The 22,142-nt window shown below is 42.9% G+C and overlaps 1 long non-coding RNA gene across 1 annotated transcript in view; it reads right to left on the bottom strand.

Annotated features, from left to right (window-relative positions):
* Window positions 1-3,528: 3,528 nt before the first annotated feature.
* The window catches only part of LOC125906741 (uncharacterized), a 48,594-nt gene continuing 29,980 nt past the window's right edge, over window positions 3,529-22,142 (bottom strand). The window contains exon 3 of the long non-coding RNA XR_007452091.1: window positions 3,529-3,737. This is a non-coding gene — a long non-coding RNA (uncharacterized LOC125906741). The remainder of the gene's footprint in view (window positions 3,738-22,142) is intronic.

Raw genomic sequence — 22,142 nt, 5'->3', positions numbered from 1 at the left:
AAATTAGTCATAAAATTTTATTGTCAAAGTTTTGAGCTGCTGTTGAATTGATTCGCAATGCAAGGCAGGAAGAGGGTGGGCAGCACGGAAGCTCCCCACTCGGTCTGCTGTCAGTGGGTCATTTTGACAGTGATTTGATGTAACGAGGGAGAGACAGAGAGAAGGTGAATGTGAGAATATTGGGAGGAATAGACAGGGAAATGATGGCTTTTAGCAGTACATTAGATTCGAAGCAGTTTGAAGTTTCAGGAGCGGCTTGAAATTATATTTCGTACAGGAAGGGAAAGAAGAAGGAGACTGGGAAAGATATTTGAAGAGTTCAAGATATCAAACTAATTACGGCGTACGAAGGGTACCGTAAATGTGAGTTATGAGTGAAATTATTTGAGCTTTGTGGAATGGTTTGATTTATTTACAAGCGGAAGAAGGTTTGAACTATGATGTTTTATGAAATGGTTTCAAAAATACTTTTGTTGGTAAAATTAAGAAAATATAAATGACAGTAAAATCTTCTTGAGACGTAAATAAATTTGCTATCTTTAAGATACATCACGTTAATATTTTTATAAATGTGGCCAATGTGCGAAATTTAATTCAAAATGGCTAGAAGTAGTTTGTTATCCATTCGTATCATATTTTAGGTTGAACTTCTTTTGGAATTAAGTATTAATTCTTATGACATTTTGTCGTACAGAAACAGAAGCAGAATAATGGAAAATTAATGATACCCCGTTAATCATTCTACATAAATCTAAAGGATTTATGGAACAAAACCTCCAAGCAAATCTAAGTCAACAAGTAAATTAGTGATGAATTTTGAAACCTTGCTAGACAGATTTATAATCGTACGCCCTTCACAAAAAAGCTGGACCAATATTGCTCATTCCGAGCGGCTGCGCCTCGAAACAAGTCATCAAACACTGAAACGCGTTGTGGTTGTCACTCAAACTTGCGCAACACTCGGTGCCGTCAGGCGAAACTTTACCGCAGGGCAGTGTCAAGAAATAGAACGCCACGCTAGCCCGGTGCCATACCCGGTAGGTTTGTTCCTTCAAGCGCGTTGTCATCGATGTCACAGTTGACTGAGCATTTCTTACACCCCGTAGTGGTCGGCATAGTGCGAGTGTGTTAGTGCGTGCTATAATTATGATTAACAATTGTCACGCTGGAACAGCACCGTGAGCAGCGAACGGGGCAGGCGAACAGCCATTGGAACCATTCCAAACCGGCTCGGCAAGGGTGGTGTTTTGTGTATAATTTTCCTTATCAGCTCAGTGACACCATAAATCCTCGGGGTTTCCGCGGGGAATGAGTGAAACAATTTCACTCAACATTGGGTTAGCGGAACGGAAAAAGGGACATCTCCCATTCCTCAGTTTCTCCAGCAGTCAAATTGGGACACAGTGACGAAGGTTTGTCATGTTCATTCGCAAAACCACCCTGCGTGGCAGTGCTACCGTGCTTAGAGAATATGCGCGGGGCTACAAGTAAAGGATCGAGTTGATTCGTTCTGTTCGGCGAGGTGTCAGCTTTGTAGCGCGTTTGGTGCGCTGGAAAATGGTGCTCATAATCATCATCATTGGACCATACTATTTTCAGTGATTTTTATGCCATGGTTTTGTGCTGTTGTGTCTTGATGGTGGCACGCTCTGCGACAGTAAATGATGTGTCTTGTTATTAGCGCCTAGCAAACGTTACTATAAGCATAACGAGCAGGGGCAGAGGCATAAGTTTTGTTGCCGTTAGTGATAAAAAAGGAGATTTTTTGTGTTCGTTCCTAGTGATTATTGCGAAGAAATGTTTCGACAAATTAGTTATAATTGATTTCTTTCCATTCGACTGAACGTGATGGCTATTTGGGGTCTCATTAAAAAGACAAACTACAAAGTAGTGGAACATTTAAACAAAGAGAGCTTCTCGATGTTTCTTGTCTCGTTTTTTGTTGAATTACGTGGAAAAGAAGCATCTCTATTCAATATAATATTCCTTAAATACTTAAATACTTAAATACTTAAATACTTAAATAGTTATTCATCAAAACAAAACAAATTTTTAGTTTTGTTCTGCGTAACGTTTGCATATTACATTAACTTTTGCAACATTATTTACAGGGCTTGTACTGTTTCTCCGTATTGTTTTGTTTTTTTGCCAGAACAACCCAACGAAAACGATAATGATCGTCCTCCACCGTGTCTCGTCTCGATTGTTGCGTAACATAATTACTTCTCATTCCATTGGCGATGATCAAATTGAGTTGAGACGATAGCTTTCAGCAGCCCATTGCCCCAGACGTAAATGCCATTACGAAGCTAAGGGGAACCGTGGTATGGTCTTACCGGGAACACAAAGATATGAACACAGAGAAGTCACACCTAGCAAGTTGTGGAGTGAAACTGTTTCAAAATCAATTAAAATTATCAACAAGAGAGCACCCGTGCGCTCGTCAGCAAGGCAACCTCGTCACACATCGGTTCATCAGCATCAGGAGGAACCTGCGCCAATAGCAATGCCACCCCATGTGTGATGTGTGGCTACGGTTGGGATTTGTGTGGATTTTAAATAGGATTAAAATTTGCCACACAGTTCCGCCCATTCTCGCGGATGTTGATTAACGAAAGATGGTGGAGAGGGGGGACTTCAACACTATTCCGCGGTCGTTGGGAAACGGAGCGTAATTTTTGGAGTGTTTAATCACATTATGTCAGAAAAGTGCGAATGTGCTGTTCCGGAATTATCAGACGAATGCGCGAGACGAAAAGAGATCAGTACGGTTTGTGTGCTGTCATCCTCACTACAAACGAGAGAACGCTGTTGCAATTATTTCACGTAAGATGGCGCTGTTGCTAGTGATCGAACAGCAGTGTCATAGTTGATGTGGTGTAGAGTGAGATGCTTCGCATCGTACAGTAATCACAAACTTCTGCAATCAATGCTTTGATAAAGTCGTTGATATTGAATTTAACTACGACCAGACATCACATGCCTGCGAACAGTCAAGTAACCACTACGGGTAAGGCTTTTCTGGCGTAACTAACGCAGCCACCACCACGCCCCCATTTTGTGGTAAAATGAGTTCGATAATTTTTGCTCATTTTCTCACTTCCGCTTTCGCGTTACTGCACGGATGTGCTGATTACTGAAAGCAGAATTCCGTTCCAGAACCATCTGTGCCTCCAGGACCACCATATCTTAACGAGGCCGGCAGCCGCCTTAGGGTCGAATCGGACCCCAGGCAGAAGAAGTTTCTCCATGGCGGTGAGACTAGTTCGGTCGCCTACTCCCTTCCCAAAAAACACGCAATTAGAACAGATCGTTGGAAGTTTTGCGCTGTAACCGCGCACAGCAAGCGGCAAACGAGACACGCCAACAATGCCGAAAGGAACAGCATTCGCAATAATCTGCCCTCCGACACACACTACCGCGATAACCGCTCAGCAACCAAGCGACGGAAAGAAGAGTCATGAATCTATACATGCACGGCAGAGTTACTCAATTTCTCTTCGTTTTGTGGGCATCAAGGATGAGGAAAAGGTGGTGGTGCCCTTTTAATGGTCCCACATGTGAAATAACGATCGATGAACGAGATGCTGCTTGGAAAAGAGGGACGAAAAAGTTGCTTACCCACACACACGACGAACGTGACGGTTTCCGCAGCCGCTACGTGATGATCCGGGTGGGAATTGAACCCGTGAATGCGCGCGCTTAGTTTGTGGGCATTAATTTTAATGATGAACAATCTGCAAAAGAAAGCAGGAAAGACAGAAAACGGGGAATGAGGAGGAGTAAGTAAATGTTAGTGTATCGTGCAAATGGAGTTAAGCAATAGGAGATCACAAAATGATGGCAAACACACGAGGCATGTGTATACTCTGGGAAAGGAACAAGTTGATTTTGTAGTGATCGTAACGACATACTGAAGTATACAGAATACAACAATTTTTTGTACATGATAGATAGCTTTTGAAAGCTTTTCATTATTTATGTTTGTACAAGATCTTCAAAAGGGCATTTCCCGACATTTCAATCTCTGTTTTTGAGGTTGTCATCCAAGAACGGATCTTCCCAGCCTAACGCCCTGAGCAAGTTTCGCTCGCCCTCCTCATCACTCAAATAGTCCCAATGGAGATGATGGTAACAACTCGCTCCCATCCCAGTCCTTTCGTTTAGCGTGAAGCATTAAAACTTTCCCTTTTCCCACGGCGTAAAGCATGCGAGTTGGCCACGAGTTTGACGAGTTACTGGAGCCTCGGTGGTAACGGATCGGTTGGTAAATTAAGCTCGCTCCCCTTCGAACACCGGGATCCGTAACACCGTCACACGGAAAGCAAGCAACTAAATGCTAGCGCTACAACCACATCTGCGGCTCACAAAGACCACCACCAGAGACACAGAGTTGCAGCAGTGCGATGGTTGGTTTCGGTGGTGAATTAATGTGTTTTCCGGATAGTTTCCCCGGGATTGCAACTCGCGCGCCGTTCGCGTGTTCGCCTACGCTGCGCGAGCGTGTAGCGTTCGGGTAGCGTTGAACAACTTTTTGGCAAAACCCATCACGAGTGTGTCGGAGGTTGTTTTGCGATGGATGGGATTTTAAAACCCCAAAAACTATTGCCATCCGACTACTTCCACTTCACGTATAATCTCCTCCTCGTGAATGGTACACGGGTGGAATGAGTTTTTGCATTTTTTATTGAAACCATCTCTCGACTCCACATATCACCACATCGGATTACACGATTACTCGGAGCGGTTGTGTGTGAACAGTTCACGTGTGCATCATTATTTATTTATTTACTTCCCTCCCTTCCCGACACGATTATTGGTTTGGAAAGATTTTGGCCATTGCGATAATGAGCTTAGTGAAGTAAGTTCACACGAGTAGGTACCACCAACGGGGGGGTGATGATGGCGTTCGGGAAAAAGGTAGTAATGCATCTATAACGATCGATTGCTACAGACACTCTATCGGTGGATGAAATAGATTGGAATTGAGCAGCAACTTTCACCATGAAACCAAAACCCGATTACATTCATTTGCTCTCGCATTGCAACCCGTTACGCGTTCCTTACGGTTCCAAGTGCCAGCTTCAAATTACGAAAAGAACAGAGTTTTAATTGTGTTTCTCTAGCACGTAATTAGTTTTGGGGTCGGCAGGTTCTCCATTCCATGCAATGAGCAATGTGCTCGATGCTGCCAGCTTCTGATAGGAATCTCATTAAACTGCTTTAACTTCGGACCAATGAGCTAGACCAATTCGTTAATGGTGTTTTTGGTTAAACATACAAAACATGACCACAGAACAGAACCAGCACCTGATGGCAGTATAAAATAAGGTCTGTTTTTTTGGAGTTCCTGCAGCATGAACACAGCTGGACTTTAGGAAGCAATCTACTGAACATCCACTCAACTGCTGTGTTCCCGCTGTGCAACCAATCTCATCTGCTTTAGCTGTGTTGTAAATGACCCTGCTGACGATGGTGGAGCCTTTTGTCCGAGACAGAGGCATCCTCTCTCTCTCTACCGTTTGCCGTTTGAAGGGAAATTCGGAATGCTATAAACATTTTTAGCAAAAGGGTCACCAACGCCACCCTCAGGAGTGCTAAGCAGTTCCACTTTCGGCGAGGTTGTTTTGTACACAAGCTGCCGCGCCCCGGTTGGGGCGTATTTTCAATTCGTAGCAGCGTACAAAAACATAAACGACCCTCGGTCTGATGGGACCCAGTGGGACATCAAGAGTGAAGCGTTTGCTCGGTGGGCACAGCCTGCAAGAAGGTAATGGGGGGAAAGGGTTTGGCATTTGCCGTTTGCAAGACGGCGATAGGAAAGACTGCCACCGGAAAGGTCGAGCGCGAAAGGTCGATCGAAACAGATTTGGCAAGAAAATAAGCTGCCAAGGGATGGTGGTAGTGGAGGGGTAGTTTTTAACACCTCTCCTTACCGCATGCTTCGTATGCTCTTATTTGAGCGTTTGGTCCGGTTTGCTGATAAGGCAAGGATTCTAGAAAAAGGCTCTGGTAGTACAAACAGAACAGCCAAAAACAGCCAAAGTGGAGTGAAGTGAAACAAAAAAGGCAAATGGTGCACCTTCTCGAGTGCTGGGAACGGGTGAGATGATTTTTCTACCCTTAAAACCGTTTCGTAGTGGTTTGAATAGTTAAACAGGAAATTGTCAACCGGAGAGCTTTAAAAGAAAAAAGAAGCGTGAAAGTGCTGTTTATTCACATGCTTTCTACACGATTTTTTCGTGTCAGCGGTATTGTTTAGAACAAAACAAAAGAAACATAAGATAAGAAAGTTTCAAGTGTTCTTTAAACCATTTTCTAAATATTGGAATTGTTTACACTTGTATTATCTTTTTTAAGTTGTTGATAAGGTTTTGATAAGCAGAAAGTAACTACTTACAGGGTTTTCCAGGAGTTCTCATAGCTGTGGGACACTTTATTGACTCTTTCTTAGCTGAAATGAACCTAATATAATCGGAATTAGACTCAATACCACTCTTGTTGGACAATTCCAAAGTGAAATTCCAAAAAGCTTGTTTAAAAGGTGTGCCATAGAATCCAATTTCCAACACATGAAATTCATTTCCAATTAAAAAGAGTCAAAGAAGTGTCCCACAACCATGAGAACCACTGGAAAACTCTGTATTAACTACGCATAAAGTTTGATCAGTAGAACGGTAACTTTAACAAATAATGTGCTAAATATATTACAAAATAAATCTAAACCCGACGGGCGGGTCTCGTGGTACAGTCGTCAACTCGTACGACTTAACAACGGGCCCGTCATGGGTTCAAGACCCGAATGCGCACCGTGCCCTCATACGTGTAGCACTGACTATCCTGATTGGGTAAATCTATAAGTCACTGAAAGCCAAGCTCATAAGATTGGTTATAGGCCGGTTTTTACCGACAACGATTGTTGTGCTAAAGAAGAAAAAATCAAACCTTCTTTAGGTAATGATCTGCACTTCCAATGTTTATTAAATAGCTTCCATCAAAGTTCACAAGCAAAAGAAAAACACAAGCTCCAGACACTTTGAGCCACCATCATCACTGACCTGTGCCAATGTCAAGGCAAGCCAGCGTAAACTACAAAGCCACTCACTCGGCCAGTGTCACCAAACGTCCCCAATCTTCCTACCGCCCTTTCCCCCCTCCCCTTCCCCCTTAGAAGCACCTTTGTCCTTGCCGCATTGAAATCGGGAAACAGCGCGTTTAGGACAACGTTTGGCAGCAAAAAAAAGCCCGCTCTGCCAACTGCTTACTTAGCATGCAGGATGCATAAAATGAGGACATTCCCGCAGCAGCGATGCGAAGCCACGTGCAGGGCAGCAGCAGCAGCAGCAGCAGAACGGACACAAAAGGAACAATTTGTATTGTCAGCAGAAGCTGCAAGGCCACGTTCGTTTTGGGGTCGAAAAAAAAGGGGGTAAAGGGGGTGGGGACTGTACTACACATATACACAAGCTCCCAAACGTATAAAACTATTCCTATGAACATTTAGAGAGAGAGACGCATAGGTTTTTTTGTTGTTCATTACAGTATGAAACTCCCATCATGTATGCTCAATGTGTGTTGTGTTGGGTAGAGCGAAGAACTTTTCCTTTCGCTTTGTATACCCATAGCAACCCATCATCATCTACAGGAGAGAGGCATGCTTTCATCATTTCGTGCATTATACTGACGCCGTTGTTGTACCTTGCTCCATCAACCCCGGGAACCATGGCTGGTTGTAGAAGTTGCAGTAGGGTTTATTTAATTTAACGCAGGCTTCATGGAAACGGGAGCAAACATTTAATCGAGTGTCGAGTACCCGGGCAAATGCGCTCCTCGCTTGCCCACCCCAAAAATCCCCTAAAACCGGAACGGTATGACACACTGGTGTGCGCCGTGTGGTGCGGATACGTGCTCAACTGGGACACCAACTCTGGGGTTCGTTAAAAGACACCTCCTTAATGTCAGCGCATGTGTGTGGGGAGGGGGGGGGGGTATGTTTGTGCAAGAAACATGACACGAATTTCCTGTCTCGGTCACTGTAATTTCACCACGCTTCTTCCGACGAGTTCACAGTCGGTTCACTGCTGTTGTTGTGTTGTTTTCCGCGCGACATTTCCACACATGCTGCTTGTGTGTGATCAGGGACGGGAAGTGCCTTTTTGGTTGTGAGCAGCGACCTCGAACGCCGGGATAACGAGACTGACTGTGACTAAGAAGCCCCGTGTGCACACAAAAGACACTTCAGTTTCTTGAATTCCGTTCCCTCCGCTTTCTGCACTGAAAACTATCTACGAAGCGATGCTGCTTTGCGCGCTATTTCGAAACGGAGAAACGAAATGGTACGAGCCGTTTGTTTTGTTTGTATTTCTTCGCCACTTTTCTGGGCGGCCAATGTTTGTGTTTCTTCGGTGGGGAGGTAAATTACGAAAGTTGCTTGCAGCTTGTTCCGAAATTAATCGCCAAATGGCAAGGCATTCGGGGCGGTTCCGTATGCGCCTTTTACTACTCGTCCCATTTTGCGGGGACGACAGCACGACACACCCAAAGCAGGACTGCAGGATGGCTTCCCTGGGTGTCGTAATTTCTTGCTACTTTAGAATAAGGAGGAAAAGGTTTGCCGTTTTACCTTCAATAGCATTCCAACACGCGCTCGCCGCGTACATTCTTGTGCAGCATTAAGTATTTACATTTTAAGTTCCCCTGCAGGACTCTTGCCTCTTTTGGGGTGTCGCGAAAGGGAGACGAAAAGGAACCAAGCAAAACAGGGCGTGTAATTATAAAATCAGGTCAACTATTTAATTCGTTGAAATTAACTCACACCCAACAGCGAAGTTCCCTTCTCAAAGCTACTAACCGCAGCTATTTTAACCGAGTTTTTTTTCTTTCGCTTTTGCTGCATATGCCTTTCCACTCCGCAAGTGGACGACGACTACTTCGGTGACACACTTCCTTTACCATCGGTTTTGTGCCTTCACTCACGCAGAGCTCGCGTGATGTCTAAACTGTGGTGGTTCACTGAAATTGAAGCGGGACTGTTTGGACAAAATTGATTACCACCCTTCAATCTGCAGACTGCATTTTTCGTGAGGTTCCACATTGTCCCAGCACGCAGGTGAAGGGAACTACACGCTAAATGGTGGTCACATCACACTGCCCTGCTGTTGGTGGTGACCCGCGTGTCAATGCTGGACAGGACACTGTATGCGCTTCCGATTTGAATAATGACATACACACCCGTCCGGGTTTTGGGCGTGTCCGTGTAATGTGTAATGCGAACAAAGCGTTTGCACCTAGGAGGTCACAAAGTAAACAGTTGCGGGCTATTTTAGTTGGAAGGCAATGTAGTAGTGTTAGACAGCTGTAAAAGAGGCTTGAAGTGTGCTAATTTATTGTATCGAGGTTTTTGATTCTACTTCTTTATCTTATTATTTTCTTATAGGTAAATTTTAGACACTAATGGGCTTGACTGTGACTGATTGGTTCAGTGCTATAGGATTGGTATTAGACTAAAACGAAGTAATTTTTCTTCCTGGACGAAAATGTTGAGTCTTCAATATCATCATCAAGGCTACACCAAAGAATCAGTCTCATTTTTAAGTTTCCTTAGGAAGCCAATCACTCCATGTCCATCAAATATGGAAGCCATGGCATCCAGGAAATGTGGTTTATGATATGATTACCGTTTATATTAAAAAAAGGACAATAATTTTCGAGTTTCCTTGGGTTTATCTTCACTCGCACTAACGAAACGTTAATTGCAATTTCAATAATAGAAATTCATGAGTCAGCGGACTAAATACTTCTATCAGTCGAACTCTAACTGTGATGACCAAACAAGTGAAGCAAGTTCGTTCAGGACCGTTCACGATAGAAAAACGATACCCAGTAGAATCTAAAACAGACTCCGTGTGACAGTTTGTAGACGTCATATAAGTCTGTTCCGGCTTCTACAACATCTTGGCACTATAAAACAAGAATCAGAGCATCAAATAAAAGCGCAGTTCCGAATGACCGACGACCCTGAGCTCCAAAGGATGCTGAAAATGAAGACCAAGGGAAAAGTCCCTACATTACTGCGTTCGCCTGGCCGAGAGGTCGATGCAACCGGCCAAACAGTAAAATAGTACCTAGGGAACATGAACAAACATATCAGTGGAAACAGAAATCGCGTCCACTGACTTTAGAGCGGCAAGCAATCATGCCAAAACTCAATGCGACCATTTCAAGCGAATTTCGGCTGAATTTCGATATGACACCCTAGTCCGTGAACTGGCCCAACATCCCCTAGCTGCGGTCTATAGTGCAAAAGCTCTACTCAAACAATTTTGTCGCAAAAGGTAAAGAAGAATTGATCAAAATCAAATGTAGAACTCATACACATGCCCACACGCATGTCTTCGTCTGCCATGGGGAATGTTCTGGATAACTGAAGCAAGTGAGGTTAAATAATTACCTTTCAGCTTTTATTCAATATTTCTTCTATAACCTTCAAACAGTTTTTAAAATACAATTCATACTGTATCTCAATATAACACTAACTAATATGAACACCCCTGAAAGAACCCTGAACTAATATGAACACCCCTGAACAACTCCTGAACGAAAAACACGCAACATGCAATAGCTGGAAACTGTGTTTCTTCCAGTTGGAAAATCCCTTGCAACAACACTCAATCCGAAATGGCGCGTAATGTCCCACAAAATGGCCAAAGAGGTGCAACTTTCGCTCGGGAAAGAGCCAAACTTTCTCCCTCCCAGAACGATCCCATTTTACCAGCTAGATATAAATACGCTCACACACACACTCACAGCAAAAGGCGAAAACTTTTCCGTCAACGTCAGATGATACTTTTCCCCCCGGTTTTGGATGCAGTGGCACAGCAGCAGCAGCAGTCGCTCCACTTCCCCGTCGCTGTTGCATAGTTTGCTTTCCGACGCACAACTTATTAAGAAAAGAGCTACAGCAAATAGCTTTGACACAAACCGTGAAAGATCAAAATGTTTGCGAAACTTAATTTATACTTTTGCCCGGACTATCTGAGTTATTGAAAATGTGTCGAAGGAATGAATGGGAGGTAGGAGTATAAAGAAAGAAATACGCCACACACTGCGTTGTAGCGTACCCCGTGTCACTGGAAACAGTTCGTTTTCGCTTTGTGATGGATTGTGTAAATAGAGAACATGGGAGTGTGTGCCGTTTTTCTTTTGGCTTTTGGAAGATAGGACAAAATCGAGTAACACACAAGCGGAGCAAACTTTCCGAAACAAAACCCATTAAAATTGACCAACCGTGGATTTTTATGGGTCCTGTTGCGGTTGGGTTTTCTTTATCTGAACGATAGAGCGTAAGTCTGTATTGAGCTTTGTTGCACTTTCTTTTTGGTAGCACAAGTTTTAAAGTGTGCTGAGTATAAAATTAATTTAAGACTTAAAATCAGCTCGCTGTAAAAGAATAATCGCGTTTCATCTAAAATGAGAAGAAAAACCCGAAAACTAACTGCACACCAAAGTGCAGCTGCCAACAGTTTTGCTTCCCCCAAATCAAACCGGCCCCGAATGCCGGCCGTTTCAAACGAGGTCATCCGCTGAAGAAGGCGACAACATTGTGCGGTTGGGCAGCGTTTTTGAAACTTTGTCCGTATCCGGTTCCGAGGGGTTTCCGCCGGCCAGGATTGTTCGAAAACCGTGCGTTAAAATTCAATCTCAGCGAGCACGCAGCAGCGCAAAGAGCTGGCCGCGCGGCAAAGAGTCGCGGTGGGGTCGTCGTTTCCGTGTGACCATAAAATTTAATGCATCAAGGAGTTCTCGGCCAACTTTTCTTCTTATTGCGAGCGTGGCAAGTGGCCTTCGCACTGAGTCATAAAATGCAGCAATGTCGGTTGGGTTCGTTGTTTTTTTTTTTCGATTTAGAATCCTTTTTTGGTAAAACAGATGGGAAAAAGGGTCGTCAGAAAAGCCAAAAAAGGTGGTGGAGAGAGAGCGCACAGTAGGAAGCGCTTCCAAGGTGAAATCGTTCCGATGCTGGATGCAGCAGGAACATCTATACATACGTACACCGAAAGCTTTTTCCAATGACTTCAGCCGCTCTGCGCACTGAAGAACGTCGCGGCGAACTAAAGTGGTGCGCGCCTGGCTCGGTTTAGAAGAGAATGGCGAACGAACCCACACTCCGTACACTCATTTTCATATAAAACCATACATTTATCATCATACGGACATACCCGCCACGGATGCACTCCATTCTACGTGCCCGGAGAAAGGTACGCGGTGGACTGTTGGCATGATGTGCTGCCAGCCAGCTAGCCAGTACAAAGCGAACCACAAAATGTGCGGAGCGGGCCTGCTTGATCGAAACGCAAAGAGGCTACACGAGAGCTCATCACGGAAAGAGGCGGTCACATTTCATATCTGCATTAATTTGGCCGGGCTGGTGAGGTTTTCAATTTCGAACGAAATGCTTCAGGCGGTTCCGCACGGTGGGAACTGATGGTGGTCAGAATGTAGTATTGTGGTTGTTTTTGTACTTCGTTTTTTTTCATTTTTACTAACAATGCGTTGAACGAACGATGAGTTGAACACAGTAAAATAGCACACACGACTATGTTCTAGCATCTCTGAAATTATACAGCTTGACAAGTTTAAAATATCTTCCGTACAGTTAATAATCCAAAGGATGATACATTTCGTGCAGTAATTGATACAGCATTAAAATCACTAGTTTATTTAGTTTTTATTTTACGTCTTTAGAATCTATAGTATGATAACTAAGCTTTGTTTTCTTTTGTGTGGATTCTAAAGTTTGAATTATAAACAGTTAGCACCGTCTTTCCTTATTGCCATATTGCATATTGCATGCAGCAATATTGATATACCGCTAAACAAAAAAATAGTTTATTTGTTAAGTAAAGTATATGTTTATAAGTTTATCAGACTTTAAGCATGTTATGTGAAGAAAGGCAAGTTTAATAAACTATCATATGAGATGTGAAATGAATGATTGTTTAAGCACAGAACCCTGTTTCACGTATTTAACGAAACACGAATAATGTTTCGTTGAGTCTCGAGCATTCAACTCGGGCGAATAGATGTGGAAGAATAAGTACATAACTTGAAATAAACTCTCATCTTATTTTGCTATACGAGAAATAACAGCCAGTAAATATCAAATACTAGAAAAAGCTACAACGAACCGGTAAATATCATCATGCCCGCAGGATTGTGGAATTTTATAATGATTTTTCCAAAAAATAATCTCGTTTAGTATGTTCAAGTATTCTACACTGCTACGTAAAATCAAAACAGAAGGATGGTAATAAAAATAGATATTGGAACTTGATTGATGAGTTTCGTTACTAAATTTGATTGATTATCTAATTTCTTTATATTTTTACATTGAAAGGTAGAATGCTTTCAGATAATAAAAACTGCACGTTCGTACATAATGATTGCTTATCTTTAAAAGTATCATTCCCATTAGGATACATAGTTCTGTGTTGAAATAGTTTGTGTCGCAAGATTCCCTCACTGTGCCTGCTCACCTACAGCGGACGTAGAAACCCGTAGCCAAACTATGCAGCTATACATTCCAATTGCACAAGTACCACCTCAGTATACGAACTCGAAAAACTGCACGTCTCTAACGAAAAAGACAATTACTTTCAGTACTTCCCCCCCCCCCCCCGCTGCATGCCTGGGACACTGTTTGCTTTAGACATAATTTCCCACTTTCCATTCGTTTAACAGATCCCCCTTTTGCTAAGAATGCTTAAGCTAGCTGCAATGCATCAACCACACTGTAGGCGGATCACTCACTCTCTCTCTTGCGGCTGCACCCATGCAATGCTGCACCACTCGAGCCGGCTCTTAATGTAATCAATGTAATAGCGTAAAACCTAGCACGTTGAGGGCGCTTTGGTGCTTTCATTTTTTCCCATTGCATTGCAAACTGTCCCGTATTTTGCGAACCCGTTCTTTTTTTGCTGCAGTGACTACAACTTATGTAACGCAAGTGCAGCTAAATGGATTCTGAACGATAGTGAGCCGGCTTATTTTTTTTAATTTAATGTAGAGTAATTCGTATTTTCTATCACAGTTGCGAGCTTCATGCAGCAGAGTGGTGCACGAGATGTGATTGCATTGGATCAAAGAGAGACAGTTTTTTTAAGTGCTGTTTGTTCGTGAATTTTAGAACCGTGCCAGTGTGAGCTAGCAGAGATGGGGCTGAACTGGCCAATAGCTATGATAGGACACGTTGAGCTAATATTATTAATACCGTCCCATTAACGTAATGGCTGTGAATGGACTAGGTGGGACGTGTTGAATAATAATTTCCTATATGATTATTTTAAATTATGGTAAAAATATAAAAATGCTTAGGATGGACGTTGCCATATGAGAAAAGCAATGTGTAATCATTCAACTTCTTTCAAGGGGTGGATGTTAGATGTTGCTTTCAAGTGAGTTTATTATTTTCAAAAAGGAGCAAAATACTGCTTAATTATGCATCCTCCAATTCCACTCTGCACTCCTGCAAAATAAAATAAATTTCAGACTAAAGCAAACTGGAGGCTTCAATTAAATACTGACGATTTAATCTGCAATGCAATCTATTCTTTCATCACATCACATAATCTAACCCGACTCAAGATTCTTCAACACCTTTGTTCCATTTCCCCGAAAAACTGCAAATGACTGCGCTTTACACGCTGAATTGACATTTTTACTGCAAATGATCACTCGTCCAGAACCCTCTTTCGCGTGCGCGCATTCCAAATCCGCTTTCCACTAACGAATCAGAGTACGGATCATCATCATCCTGCTGCTGCTGCAACCAGATATTGTAGCAGCCTCTGTCTCTGCAGATAGAGCCCGAGCAGTGTGCAACCGATGAGAAAAACTAATCTTTACATGAAGAGTTTGCGCGTGTTTTTTTTTTTTTGTTGCTCGTTTCGTTTCTCCTTGCCCAACGGTGAAATCTTTCCTTCTTTCATCGCGCGGTGTGTAAAGCGGTGCGGGCGCAGTGAAATGGAAGCAAACCAATCTCCCAACGGCGAAGCAGCAGCAGCCCAACAGGCGTCCAACGTGCAAACGGTTGGACGAGTGTTGCTCCACTCTACTTCGGTGTGACCTTTCCATTGGACTACAAAAGGGCAACACGAGAGAAGAAAGGAAGGAAAAGAAAGGCGAACGATGGGAGACGAGCAACGAATGGGAATTGTAACATCTGTCGTTTCAACGCAATTGTGTGCAGCGACAGAAAAATGCAAATGCACCCGGGCAACACAAACGGTCATGAAAGCTCCCTATGCACACACAGCCAGACATTCGTAGATAGGGAGAGAGTGAGAGACTGAGGACACACCTTGTATGACGCGCGTTTCATGTGTGCTTTTTTGTGTTGCCTTTCCGTTTTTTCGTCACTTTACTTCAGCACTCTTTAGTGGATAAATGAAATCGTGTCCTTTTGCAGCGAGCGAGGTCAGATTGTACGTAGAATGGACGAGAAACGAGATTTAGCAAAACGGACACCAGTCCCTCCCTCTAGTTACGGTGTGTCAACGATTTACATTTGAATGAATGAAAAAACGACCTTCCAAGACACTGGCGCGTTGAGAAGCAGCCAACACGAAACAGCCGCTTGGCAACAGTTGTAATATGTTTCACTTGCATCCTGCTGCAACGGCCTGTCACATTGTTTGGAGAGTGTCCCCATGGCCGAGCGTCACACAATTCAAGTACAAATGGGAACTTCTTATTTCAAAGAGCTGCACTGTTTGATTCCGTTCGAAATTGAATGACGATTGTGTGCACCTTTCTGCACTTTCGCCGTTGCGATTCGATAATGCACAACTTCGATGGCCACGAATGGTAGGATGTTTGTACGCCTTAGGTAATGGAATTTAATATTGCGAAGCGATTGAACATATTGAATGGAAGGAGGAAAGAGATGGTACAGCGGAGAGTGGATTCATTGCCAGTGAGTTTATCCAGTAGCATTGCAATAAACGTTGGTATGTATGTAGTAAAATGTCTATCACTGCATTGTTGATAGCATTTTACTGAGAATCGATTTCATTATTCTGATCTGCATTCTGAATTCTCATTTCATTCTGCTGTGCATTCTTTTTATGTGGCCTATTTAAGCTTTGTTTCCGTGTTGTGTAATGATTCAATGTCTTATTTGTATAGCCATTGGATATACAAACATATTGGCCTCATTTTTAATTATGGAGCGAATACAATATAGTTCCCCTTTTTTCAAGGAACGGTGGCTTGACTGACAATGGAAGACAGCTCAAACAATGCCGGATATGTGTTCAATCCTCAATGGACTTTTCATACCAGTGCTAATAGCATTCATGTGCGCGTTTGTGAGGACTTCACAAGTTATAAACCGAAAAGTATTGTTTTGCCAATGGATTGAAAAGGAAAGAATAAGGTAATGTGATGAAACTTAAGACCAACGATCCCCGGCTATGAGTGCATGCAACAGTCTTAAATTAGCCAGCCCATGAGTGACATAGGCAGGCCTATGCTAACAATGATTGTAGAGCCAAATGAAAGAAGAAGTATGTACCTACACATATCATTGATATTACGACGAATGTGAAGCTTTTGGAAGGTATCAATAATCAAGTCTTATGACTACAGGAGTCTCTATGAATCAACCAACAATATAGATGGTGGGGAAAGCTACACAGAAACCCACGAAGCAAAATCAAACCAATCTACAAAGAAGTAATTTGATAGGTTGTCGAGGTATCAAATGTAGAGGTTATGTTTTGTTTCTATATTGCTTGACAGACTCGCATTTCGTATCTTGATAGGTGGCTTTTGATGTAACATTGATAGGAAGTGACATTAACACTTTAAGCGCCGCGTCATATGAAATCGCACGACGGCTTTGTTCACCGCTCAGTTCTGTATCTGACGCTCACCAATTCTCTTGATAACGAATGAGGTAGGAAAGAGAGAACGAGAACGACATGTGCTACGCCGCTTATCGAAATGAAACAAAAGAGTGATAATAGTCGCACGAACAATTGTCGCTCTCATCGCTCTCTTGTCATGCGCTACGTGCTCACTTGCAAACTGTGACGTCAGGCCGGTGGTCAAAGTGTTAAATGTGACCAAACAAACAGAGTCGAACGGAAGTATCAAAGGTATTCGACAACGACATCTTAAAAATATTGAATTTGATCCTTATTGATAGCTGGAACAACCAATTATCTTCTCAACTGGCGTGTACTCAGTAAAGGTTTGCCTTAACCACTCAATGACAGCAACTGAAATGATACATCAGCAAATCATGATGATGGTTTTTAACTTTTGTTTTAGTTTTCAGTTAAAAAATCATTTTTCCGTTAATAATAAGTCCAATGAACAAACAAATTTGGAAATGTTTTGGAATTGGAAATGGAAAATAATTATACAGAATAAAACTTCATCCTTCTTACATAATCATTACTTTGGATTATAGTATTTGCCATTCAGAAAGCCTTTGTACATACCTGAAAGGAAAAGAAAAATTTACAATTAACTACAACTGTTTAATCATGAAAAATTGGTACAAAAATGAAATGTTCTTAATCTATCTCATCAAAATGTGACCTAACAATGCGGGAACGTTTTGGGTAACCGTTTCTGAAACCAATCCAATTTTACAACCTTATTGCGAGGCATACAACCCTTATCTTGTATGTTATTCCACCCTTTTTGGTGCCAGCAACGGTTGTCTAAATTCGATATTTCATTTTTATTTCTCAACCCATATCCCCATATCCCTAGGATTCCGGAGGCCAGATGGGAGCTTCATATACATTTTTCAGCGGATTACCAACCCCATCATGACTAATACAGAGCACCGGGTTTGATTGCGCAAGGACACAAGCCGTTCGACACCGGAAATCGCACTGCGGGTGAATAAAGTGTCAAATTTTGTGTATCTCGTAAAATTATATGAATACCTATGCAATGCTATAAGCGCTCTCTCTGCAATCTGCAAGACCAGGCCGACCAAAGCTCCTCGTGAAGGCAGAACAAAAAGAAGGAAAAAAAAGAAAGAGGTGACAAAAATCAGGACACGGTTCAAATTACCGCAACACTCTACACATTTCTGGGTGTGTGTGTTTTTGTCTTTGGCCACCGGGAGATTGCTGTAACCGGGAGTTTCACCGCCATCACAGAGAACGGAAACACCAAATGGTCGTCGTGGTCGTGAAATCATCTCAACTCAAACAAAACCCCTTTTTCCCGGTAAAGCCCCACAACGGAACGAGCAGCATCGAATGCGTACTCTTTGTCCCTTTTTTTTGGAAGTGTCCCGTGGCATCGTACCAACGTATCGTATTTTGGACGAGCTTTCCTTGCTACTTCCCGTGCTGTCGTTCTTTCACAGCCTCCTACGACCAACATAACCGTTCGGTCGCTAAGGATACGCATGATAGCATCCCGCGCTGGGCAAAAGGTGTACGGTGTTCTTCGTGTCCCCGCCGTCCAAGTGGAAATAGATCCATAGACATTAGACGGTAACCCAAACACGCGCAGTACCAAGGCAGGCTCGGTTACGCATACTAACCCCGCGCCGAGGGTTCGGGATTGCGTGCGTATACGCATCGGCTGGGAGATGGTTATCCCAGCGAGTTTATTTCTTCTTCTTTATTATTTCACTGAACGCGTGATGGACGAAGAAGTTTGAACGAAATTTAGCTAATTGCTCATTAGGAGAGTAAACAGTAATGAGCCGTTTCCTTTCCACTTTCGGCTCGTTTGCCGACCATTGTCCCGGGGCAGGATGTAATCAGCAAGCGCGGGCATTGCTGGTTGCCTGAATGTCCGGCCTGAGTTAATGATGAATAACAGGACGGATTGCGCATCAAATTTGGCCGATGGAATGGGAACAATAGTTTAAGGGTGAATACATGCTCATTACTTTTGACATTCGGATAGCAAATAAATCCAAATTTATCGCATTTGTTTGAATGATCCTTTTTAAGATAAGGTATTGTGATCATGCCAATATCAGTACAATTTCAAAAAAATAAAAAAATAAAAATAGAATCATCGCAAAAGAAGACAATTTCGTTTAGCTTTACTTTATTTCAAACTGATTGAGGTAATATTGTATTGTCAATAAAAAAAATCTTTAATCTTTTGATTAAAGCACAAGCTCTTTAATCATGCAAGCTTTTTATACATGTATGCTTCAAAAACGGAATACCGATGGAGCGTGAAATGTCAGCCTCGAGAGATGTCATGAATTTCCCCAGAGACAGCGAAGGGGGAGGGATGATATTGACAATTCGATGAAGCCTAAGGCACAAGACAAGAAACGCTGCATGAAACAAAAAAGCACCTTGCGAAAATTGCGACTGTGCGCGCTTCACCGAACATTTCCAGCCAACCTGTTAAACGTGTGAAGTCTGCCCCGCCGAGAGAGAGCTTAAAATTCTGTACAGATTAACTTTCTCGGCTGAGGTGCCGAGACTACGGCTGGTTGCGAGCACCTCCCACACCGCAAGCCCACGATGGAAACGTCGTGTTGTACGCTTCGGTGCATTTGATACCGCGGCGCACCGGTCGTGTTGATTTTCACCTATCGCCAGTCGTTTAGATTATGGGCAGGGAGGTAGATTAGCAAGCGGGCAGGTTGCGGTTGCTTCGCAAGGTGCCAGAAATGGTGTAAATATATGTGCACATATTTGTTTCGGAAGCGTTCTGACGACGGTGCTACAAAAAGACACGAGCGAGTAATACGCCAAATACGCCAGCATTCACCTTGACGTACTAATCTGAAACGGTGCGGTGGTGTGTGTGTGTATGTGTGTGTGTGTGTCTTGGGGAAGATATGTTCAACATCAACGGACACGAAACCGTCTCTTCAGGTTTTGTATCACATTTCCCAGAAAGCAACAATCCGGATTCCTGAACATGAGCAACACAGCAGCAGCAGCAGCCAATCTAGCAGGCCATGGAAGCTGAGGCCGTTTGTTGCTTGTGGTCGATAGCGCTAGTACACGTAGTGAGCGCCGTTTTACGCAAGCGAACGGTGCGCTATCGATCACATCGAGCAAGCCTGCTGTATAAAATCGGGCTAGCTTCAATAAGTTTATCCTCATCGGTGCTGAGAACTGGTGGTATCGACAGAGTTCCAGTGCTTTTGCGCAAACGTGTGGGGGTTTGTAGAGTTTTTTGTTTCTTTTTCTAAAATGTTCACTAGATGGCGAAGTATCAAGTTATGGCATTCCGCTTCGCTTGGTAGGAATTTCTGTGCGGCAAGCAATGTTCTCCATCGTTCGAAACATTCTTTTGTGGGAGGGGGAGGGGGGGGGCGAAGGTGAAATAATTGATGAGAGATTGTTGCTTATAATTTTTGGTTTGGTTGCTGGTGGTAAATATTTGCAACTTTTAGTGCTGGGAGAATGGAAAATATTGAGCTTTTTAACTATTTTTGCGCATATCATAATAATAGTAGTGTAGGATAGGACACAATAACTTTCTAGCTAATTTTAAACTGGTGAAGTAGGCAACTTTTGGCAGATTGCAAACATTATTTGTTAATGTATTCTTCCTTGGCCTATTGCCTTAGCTATTCAATACTTTTTCATTTCATGATTGGTCTTTTATTCAACAAACAAACATTAGATCTATCCAAAATGAAGAATTTCAATCATTTGCAATTTGAAAGGTTTTTATATTTGTATATAAATTTATTTGAATTACTGCCACGCAGCCGTTGCTCGGTTGCTAAATGAAGACGGCTCATATGATGCTTGAACCCAAGGAGAATGAGCTATACTATAAAACCTAGATTAATAAATGAATAAATAAGCAAGTTGAGATGATAGAAACAGTTTTGCAGCAAAATACATAATAGAGAGGATCTAACAAAAGTTTACGTAAGCCTACATAACTGTGAACGATCTATTTGATGACCTTGTTTTTTGTGTACCAATAAGACCATTGTAAGGCTTACCATTCTACCATCGTGTTTAAGATTTATAAAATTCTCTTAATCTTTTAATCAGAATAGTCAAGAATATGTATTTGTTACGTTGAGTTCTCTCCTATCCAGTGTTCACTAAGAGTGTAAACAAAGATAAAATTGATTCAATGATGTTAAATCATGAACCATGAAGATCTCACATGAAACAATCGACAACATATGTCCCTGACCTGATCGACTGGGTAGGCATAAAAATGTAACTCTAATAATATCGTTGGACATTCAATCAACGCTCAAACTCCACACTCTACTTCACCCCATTTTAATCCAGAACAATATCCCTTCTTCTCACACATCTCTTGGTAACCAGTTGTAATAAAACGCATTATATGACCACATGACCGCGCACATAGCGACCAGGACACATTAATAACCTATCAACAACAACCATTAACACACACACGCACTCACTTCTCAACACCCTCACGACACACACTTACACACACACACACACAATCAGGACACCCTTTTCGCAATGTTTCTTGCGAATCCATTTTTAGATTCGCGGAAGCTATCATTTTAACAGCTCATTTCAAGTGAGCTGTCCCAAGCGGGAGGACGACAGACGACCAACGAGCGGGAAAATAGGACCATGTCGTCTCAACAAGTAAATCTCGGCATGCATTCTCGTGCGGTTGTCATGAGGGGAGATGCCATGTATCCCACCGAACAGCCAGAGCGTTATCATTATAACCTCATAAAACACGTCCCCATCTATATTGACGGTGGTTCCGGTCTCTTGCGAGCGCTTTATCCCGGCCGAACCCGAACCACCCCCATTCGAGTGGTATCCCTTTTCTGGGTGTTTGGATTTTTATCACCCAGTGCGCGGCTCGTATATGAACAAAGGCGTCCGACAGCACCACCTACATATATGAAAAGATACATCCGATGTGGGCTCCCTCCACCACACGGTACTGCGCTGTACTCCTCGGTACGGGTCAGTAGGCTTTATTATGACCGCTTCGGTATAATGTCCACATCTCTGTGGGCCGACGGTGTGCAAACAATGGTCCGCCCACGGATCACGCTTCCGGCTCAGGCGGACTTCACTAAGGGAGTGGGACGAATAAAGTGGATTGTCATGACAGTTTCCTAGGCATTTCGTGCTCCATTTCAGTGCAGTGAATGATATGGGAGG

The sequence above is a fragment of the Anopheles coluzzii genome, chromosome 2, assembly GCF_943734685.1.
Source record: "Anopheles coluzzii chromosome 2, AcolN3, whole genome shotgun sequence".
In the NCBI taxonomy this organism is placed as follows: Eukaryota; Metazoa; Arthropoda; class Insecta; order Diptera; family Culicidae; genus Anopheles; species Anopheles coluzzii.
Note: the sequence above shows the minus strand (reverse complement) of the source record. Positions and strands in the feature narration are given on the sequence as shown.